This window comes from Phodopus roborovskii, unplaced genomic scaffold, assembly GCF_943737965.1.
Source record: "Phodopus roborovskii unplaced genomic scaffold, PHOROB, whole genome shotgun sequence".
NCBI lineage: Eukaryota > Metazoa > Chordata > Mammalia > Rodentia > Cricetidae > Phodopus > Phodopus roborovskii.
The window spans coordinates 10,777,083-10,785,132 of NW_026125391.1; the positions used below are offsets into that span (position 1 = coordinate 10,777,083).

Consider the following 8,050-nt stretch of genomic DNA (forward strand, 5'->3'; position numbering starts at 1 on the left):
GGAAAGAGCTCTCAAAGTCCATTTCTATACTAGGGATAAATACTTATCCATTGCCAGAGGCCCCATACACTGCCTAGGATTTGTAACTAACACCCACATTCAGGGAGTGCTATGCTGGTTTTTTAGCTATCAGATTGGAGTTCATGAGCTCCCACTTGTTCAGGTCAGCAGTTTCTGTGGGTTTCTCCAGCTTGGTCTTCGCTCATCACTCCTCCTTCTTTGCAACTGGATTCCAGGAGTTTGGCTCAGTATTTAGCTGTGGGTGTCTGCTTCTGTTTCCATCAACTACTAGAAGAAGGCCCTAGGTTATCATATAAGACAGTCATCAATCTCACTATAGGGGAAGGACATTTAAAGTAGCCTCCCCACTATTGCTTAGATTGTTAGTTGGGGTCATCCTTGTAGATCTCTGAACATTTTCCTAGTGCCAGATTTCTCTTAAAACCTATAATGACTCCCTCTATTATGATATCTCTTTTCTTGCTCCTCCTCTATTCTTCCCCTGACTCAATCTTCTTGCTCCCTCATGGTCTCATGTCCCCTCCTCCTCTCCCCTTCTCTTCCTCCGAACTCCCTCTCCCCTCCCCCTATACTCCAATTTTGCTGGGGAGATCTTGTCACTTTCTCCTTCTCCAGGGGATCATGTATATCTCTCTTAGGGACATCCTTGTTTCTTAGCTTTTCTATTAGTGTGGATTGTAGGCTGGTAATCCTTTGCTCTATGCCTAAAAACCATATTTGAGTGAGTACATACTGTGTATGATCATTCATAGGATTACTTTCAAATCCAAATAAACCCAAAGGTCCTTAATGCACTCACTTACACATTCCTTACTTAGATCCATGAACTATACTATAAGCTCTTAAGAGACATTAACAGATATTAGTCAGTGTAGAATATTCTAAGATATTACTACAATATCAGGATATATTTTTTAATCACAATATTTGAAGGAGAAAACAGAAGGATACTATAGCCATCCAAGAAATAGTTGATGAAAGCACATTTTATACAAGTTATTCCTGGGAAGGAGTGGGGAACTCAAATAAGCAAATACTTCAGTTCTAAACTGTTAAGAGTGTTAGATGATTGGTGGGTGAAGAGGAGGAATATTAATAGGTCCTAGAGGTTGTTAAGTTTCTAAAAGAGTGGTGCAACCAGCAGACTTGTGAACATGCAGAGAAGTCAGTGGAAAATAGACTTGGCATTAGTTTAATTAGTTATCAATGAGAAGGCCAAGTGGGTTTTGCAGGACACAGCTGTTAGGAAATTGTTCTACTTTTTTGAGAAGAGTTATGCTCTCTCTCTCTCTCGCTCTCTCTCATACACACACACACATTAGGAAATTCAACAATTAGAATTTGTTGGTAAGTGAGGAATGTTGAACTATTTAAATGAAAAGTAAACAATAAAAATCCAGAATAATATTAGCAAACTCTCTCTCATAGGTACTTTTAAGAGAGGGGATTTGGAGGCTTTCAACTTCATCTCTAATGTGACTATAATATGCTGAATAACACCTCAATGAGGATGATTTACTATAACATAAGTCTAGAAAGATTTAGTCTCCATTTTAATTATTGAATTGAGATATGCAGCAACTAAATAAAATCATCAGGTTATTATAATAATGAGGTGGATTAATTTTGAAAGCATGCCTCATGGCTTTTGCTGGAAGTTATATAAATGATAAACCAATCACATCTATCCTTTCTCCATCAACATAGAGATCCAGGAAGACTCTAAAGAGCTACCAGAACTCAGCAACTCAAGCAAATGTTGAGTTCATGTTCTGTAACTTCAGCATTTCCCAAAGCAAGTTGTCCCAATAATCTATATTTGGTTGTGATTTTCATTCCCAGATGTTGAAAACAGCTCCTTTGCTGGCAAGGAGTCCATGTGGATGCATTTTCCCTAAGCTTTAAATAGCATGCTTGAGGGAATTGGTATTACCCAAGACGTAAAAAGATTAATAAGGATTTAGAAATGAACAGCCCCACTAATTCCTTTAATGGATATGCACCCAAATTGTCTCCTTGGTCGACTTTATGACTGTTGTTTACTGTCACATTCCTAAGATATAACTCTTGTTTGTGCCCACAAGTTTTCAGACAAAACCCAGTCCCCAAGGATATATGTCTTATTTCTTGGCACATCACAAGTAACCTTACATAAGTACATGTGAGACATTGGAGGGCCTTCCTGCATGACACTAAAGTTTTCTGTTTGTTTTGGGGTTCTTTTTAATGACATATGAATTTTATCTATGTTTTCTGGCTTTCATTGGAAATGTTTGTTTTGTTCAACATGAGAGAACTTAATTTTAGACAAGGACCATAATGAGTTTTCTAACTCAAACTGGGTATCAAGAGGTGACCTGTCACAATTTCCTTTTGTTGTACTTTTTAAAAAATAGCAAATAAGTCTCCTTAAGAGCAGTACCCACCTCTGGTTTAAGTTTGTCCATCAAATCATTAAACATCCTGGCTTTTATCAACAGCCTAGTAAACATCCAGCAAAAGAAACAAAATAAGAATGTTTATTTAACTTTCTTCTTCTCCAACTGCTGATTAGGATAAATAGTTTAGATAAAAGTTCTGTCTGATCCAACAATCACAAAAAATAGTTTAGCAATGGGTAAAGTTAGTTTAGATTAAGTAAGAAATGTTTTAAGTGGAAAAAAATTTGCACAATTTGACAATTTTTAAGATCTCCATTCATCTTGCTAAAGCAGTGTCAAAGATGCATAATCACTGGAGTAGACCATTGGAATTAGAAAGGACTTGTAGACAGCACCTTCCAGAACAGTCTATAGGCTGAAACTCCAACACAGACCTTCATTTTAGTTCCCTAAATATTCTTGTGTCTAGAACGCTACTTCAAGAGTTGCCTTTTCTGACTACGGTGTTTGTTATTTTTACTTATTCTTATTACTAGACAGTAGATTCTTATAGCTGTTTCTAATAATCAAAAACTCTTAAGTTGGATAGAATATTAGACTTAATAGTAGAATGTATCATTTTCACTTTTGTGAAAAATGATGAGAAAATATCTATTGTAATATAAAATCTATAATAAAATACACCATTTAATATGTAAAATTGCTACCAATGTTATGGCCTATTATTCAAATTTCAACAGTTTAATTGCAGTTCAGTAATCATGATCAACATTTCTTCATAAATCCTATAGCCTACAAAAGTTTAATATACCATCTGTCAGCCCTCATCCTCTTTTGTTCAGTGTTCTATATAAACTGTAGAGGACACACTTACTATGCTTCCATGTATTTCCTAAGAAAATTGTATTTTTCCTTCTTTCAGACTGAATATGAGACTATTATTGCTTCAACAAGATTTAAATTATACCATGGAATGTTATTTCATTTGAAATCATGATTGACAGGCAAACTCTCCTCCACCCAACGTAAATACTGGGCAGAAGTTTCCTCAAAACTGTTGCAAACATCCTGAGAAGGAAACTAACAAGGTTTGTTATAAGATCTGAGTCATCAATAAAAATCTTATAATTTCATATAAATACTATCCACCCTGTAAGTTTGATTGTTTCCTAATTCTTCTGGAGAAATTGGTGATGTTCTTAATGGATAAACCTTTTGATAATGTAGTTACCTTAAAGGTTGACTTTTATTACAGGACTGTTACATATACAGACCCATTTCATTTAGTGTACTGTGAGGTGTAGAGTGAGTGCCTTCAATGATGCATCAGTAGGTGACATATAGATTAATAAGCTGATGTTCAAAGACAGATAGGAAGAATTCAGCTTGTATTTTATGACACTGTCATATTGGAAAATGAAATATGTATTCAACTCATCTCATGTACCCTACCCTTCACATCTACTTTTTGAAAATAATGTACTAGAGACATTAAATCTTATCTTTAAATACTTACCTACAATTAAGGGGTCTGATCATATTTTATATTGTGGACATATATATGTGTGACTTAAAAATTTAGAGCCAAGAAGGCGAGTCTCTTTCCGTTCCCAGCGCAGCCATGGCTCATGGTCCCAAGACACATCTGAAGGATGTAGCAGCTCCAAAACATTGGATGCTGGATAAATTGACCCACGTGTTTGCTCCTCGTCCACCCACTGTCCCTCATAAGCTAAGTGAATGTCTGCCTCTGATCATTTTCCCGAGAAACAGACTTAAGTATACCTTGACTGGAGATGAAGTAAAAAAGATTTGCTTGCAGCGCTTCATTAAGATTGATGGCAAAGTCAGGACTGATATAACCTACCCTGCTGGATTTATGGATGTCACCAGCATTGACAAGACGGGGGAGAACTTCCATCTGGTCTATGACAACAAGGGTTGCTTTGCATCATCGTATTACACCTGAGGAGGCCAAGTACAAGTTGTGCAAAGTGAGAAAGATCTTTGTGGGTACAAAAGGAATCCCACATCTGGTGACCCATGATGCTCTCACTATTCGATACCCTGACCCGCTCATCAAGGTGAATGACACCATTCAAATTGATTTGGAGACAGGCAAAATTACCGACTTCATCAAGTTTGACACTGGTAACCTGTGTATGGTGACTGGAGGTGCTAACTTGGGAAGAATCGCTGTGATCACCAACAGAGAGTGACATCCTGGCTCTTTTGATGTGGTTCATGTGAAAGATGTCAATGGCAAGAGCTTTACCACCCGGCTTTCTAACATTTTTGGTATTGGCAAGGGCAACAAAGCATGGATTTCTGTCCCCCGAGGAAAAGGAATCCTCCTCACCATTGCTGAAGAAAGAGACAAGAGGCTAGCAGCCAAACAGAGCATTGGGTGAAGTGGTCTCTAGGAGACATGCTGGAGAAATACTTGTACTCTTGCCTTTCTAGGCAACTGTGCTCAATTAAACAGCATGATAAAAATTAAAAAAAAAAAAAAAAGAATTTAGTGCCTAGTCCCTACTCCAAATGACTTTACAGATTTTGTTTACTCCTCCTGGAAGGTATCACTCTCCCTGTGGAGTGGGGGGGGGGGGGCATTGGGATGAGGGTGGTCAGGGGGCATGGGAAGGTGGGAGACAGGGAGGGAGAGGAAACTGAGATAAATATTTAAATTAAAAAAATACAGAAATAAATAAGCTACAATAAAAATTAAACTCAAAGTAGGAGAAATGGAGAAATAAATACAACTGCACCAATCACTTAGGAAAAAAAAAAAAACAGTACAGAAAATCCATAAAAATTAAATGTTGTTCCTTCTTGAATGATCAATTTTTTTAAAAAAAAGTATTTCCACTTAAATGTTTGTAATTTATGAAATTTGCCCATTTATTCATTAAGGTCTTTGTGATCACTCATGATTATTCTTAGGAAAGTTACTAGCCTTGACAGTGAAACCAGGATGTATCCATGGTGCATGAAAGGATGTTGCGAGCACATTCCCCATGGAGGGATACTCCCTTAACCTTGAGGCAGGAGGGAAGACCTAATCCCAAAGGACTTGACAGATTTTGATGATCTCTCCTGGAAAGCATCACCCTCCCTGTGAAGTGGAGGGATGGGATGGGAGTGGGTCAGAGGGCATGGGAGGGAGAGAGAACTGGGATCAATGTGTAAAATAAGAAAAAATTATATATATATATATATATATATATATATATATATATATATATATATGAAAATTACTAGCAAATCTCCTTAAGCTAAAAATCATATATATTATTAAATATTTTCATTTTTAAAGGTTTCTTTCTACAATAATAGTGTATATTGATATTCTTCAGGAGTTATAACAAATTGCCTATTTTAATAGAAATAAACATTATTGTGCCTATAAAAAGACCTGCTATTATCTGCAAAGTTACTATCCACATTTATAATTTATTTTATTATTTAAACATCAAGCTCTTTAATATGGACTAAGTAATTTGTCTGCTCTGTCTTTTGATTAAATTTATTTGTACATTTTTTCTGTTTAAAATGCTTATATTAATTTCTCTAAGTGTACTTTTAATTTATATTTAAGTATTTTATATGAGTACTATATTTACATACTTTCCTTCCCCTCTAATTCTTCCTATACTTGTAAATTCTTCTCAAATTCTTGACCTCTTCTAATGTAATTATTCTTATGTTTATAGACTGGTGGAGTCCCTTTGATGTTCCTTATATGTGTTGATGTTTAGGATTGACCAGTTGGAATTGGATAACCTGCCATGGGCTCACATCTTGAGAAGATGGAGTCTGTCTGTCTGTCTCTCTCTCTCTCTCTGTCTCTCTCTCTCTCTCTCTCGGGAATCATTAATGAGCAAGTGCCAGAGCTTTACTTTTTGTGAAATTTCATAGGAGAAATATAACTTCTCAAATTGTTTTGTAAAAGTTATTTTGTGGTTGGACACATGATCGAACAATTAGGAGACCTTACTACTCTTACAGGACAATTTAGTTAAATTCCAGTTGCCCATACAAATGGTTCACAACTGTGATAGTTCTGGGAAAATAATGCCTTCTTCTAGCCTCCTTGGATACCTGAACACATATGCCAGATGTACATGTGCCCATGTGTGCATACACACACAAATAATAAATAAAATCAAACAGAAAAGTAAACATTTAAATGATGTCTAAATTTAATTTTAATTCTGACATTCTCTGCTTTCAGGTTTTTGTTAGTGGTGATATTTGTTTACTTTCTTGTATTGTAGGTTTGGACTCCAGTCCTTTCCTTCTTTGAATATGTCTATTTTGCAATTTCTTCTAGCAGATGGCAAATTTGCTTCCATTTTAGTGAATATTATAATTACTTTTTGGTTACTAATTGAATTAACAGAAAAATATTTACTTAATGTTTCTTAATAAAGGTAACCATTCTCACATTTCTCCATTGTATTAATGCCAACAAGTTATGAGTATCATGGCAAAAATTCTCTGGGTGAAGTTCTTGAGATCAATGTTGGGTAATTTAAGTAGCATAGTTTAAGACATATTTGAGATAGAGCCCAATGAATTCCTCATATACACCTTCCAGATACAATGAGGTTTTGCTACAACTGAGTCATTTGTTCTTGTTTATTGAAGTTATTTTAGTCAAAGCTACTAAATAAATATCAGTGCCAAAATCTATATAATACCATTTTAAAACTAATAACTCTGTATATTCATCCCACTTTGCTTCCTAGAAAAAGGTGTACATTCCTAATAATTTTATATCACATGTGCAATAATGTAAAATATTTTTAAATATATCACTTGATAATCTCTGAAGTGAATTCCTAGTCTCAATTCCACATTTGCATGTTAGTTGGAAACTACACTTTGGAGCAATACACTTTTTATAATGGTGTATAATCATTTTTGCATCCTCTCTTAGGTGGTTGCCTGTGTCAAGATGAAGCTGAATATCTCCTTCTTAACCTCCAGCTGTCAGACACTTCTTTAAGAGGACAATGCACACAAGCTTTGTGCTTTGCATGGAAAACATATAGCCAAAGTAGTTCTACTGATGCTCTGGGAATGGCAAACAAGTCTTTCCCATGAGGGAATGTGACTGGACCCACATCAGAGTATGCCAGCTATCAACTAAGGGGCCTGGAAATAGAAATGCAAACCTGATCACAGATGCATTGTGGATGCCATTATGTGGGTTCTCAACTTGGTTATTATAAAAAGAGGTAAAGAAACATATTGCTGTGACCCATCAGTTGGGGCTCAAAAGAGTTATCAAAATCTAAAAGATGATGTCCACCAATATGTTGTCATAAAGCCCTTAAATAAAGAAGGTTTAAAAAAAAAACCTGGAACCAAAGCACCCAAGATTCAGCTTCTCAATATTTGATATATCCAAAGGAACAATGCTCTAAGAAAAATGAGGAGACTGAAGAACCCTCTGGCCTAGGCAATAAAGAAAGCCAAAAGCAGCCAGGAAAATATTGCTAAAAGACATATGTTATCCTCACTGAGAGCTTATATTTCTAAGTGTAAGTTCTGTCAAAAAAAAAAAATAGTCTTTAAGAGTAACAAATAGGTGTCCCAGCCTCCAACCCTAGGCAGACACTCCCTGCTCATCCACAGGCTAT

At 35.9% G+C, this 8,050-nt stretch overlaps 1 pseudogene; it reads left to right on the forward strand.

Moving 5' to 3' along the window:
- The first annotated feature begins 4,023 nt into the window (after nt 1–4,023).
- LOC127214836 (40S ribosomal protein S4-like) lies at nt 4,024–4,919 on the forward strand (annotated as a pseudogene).
- The last annotated feature ends 3,131 nt before the right edge of the window (nt 4,920–8,050 follow it).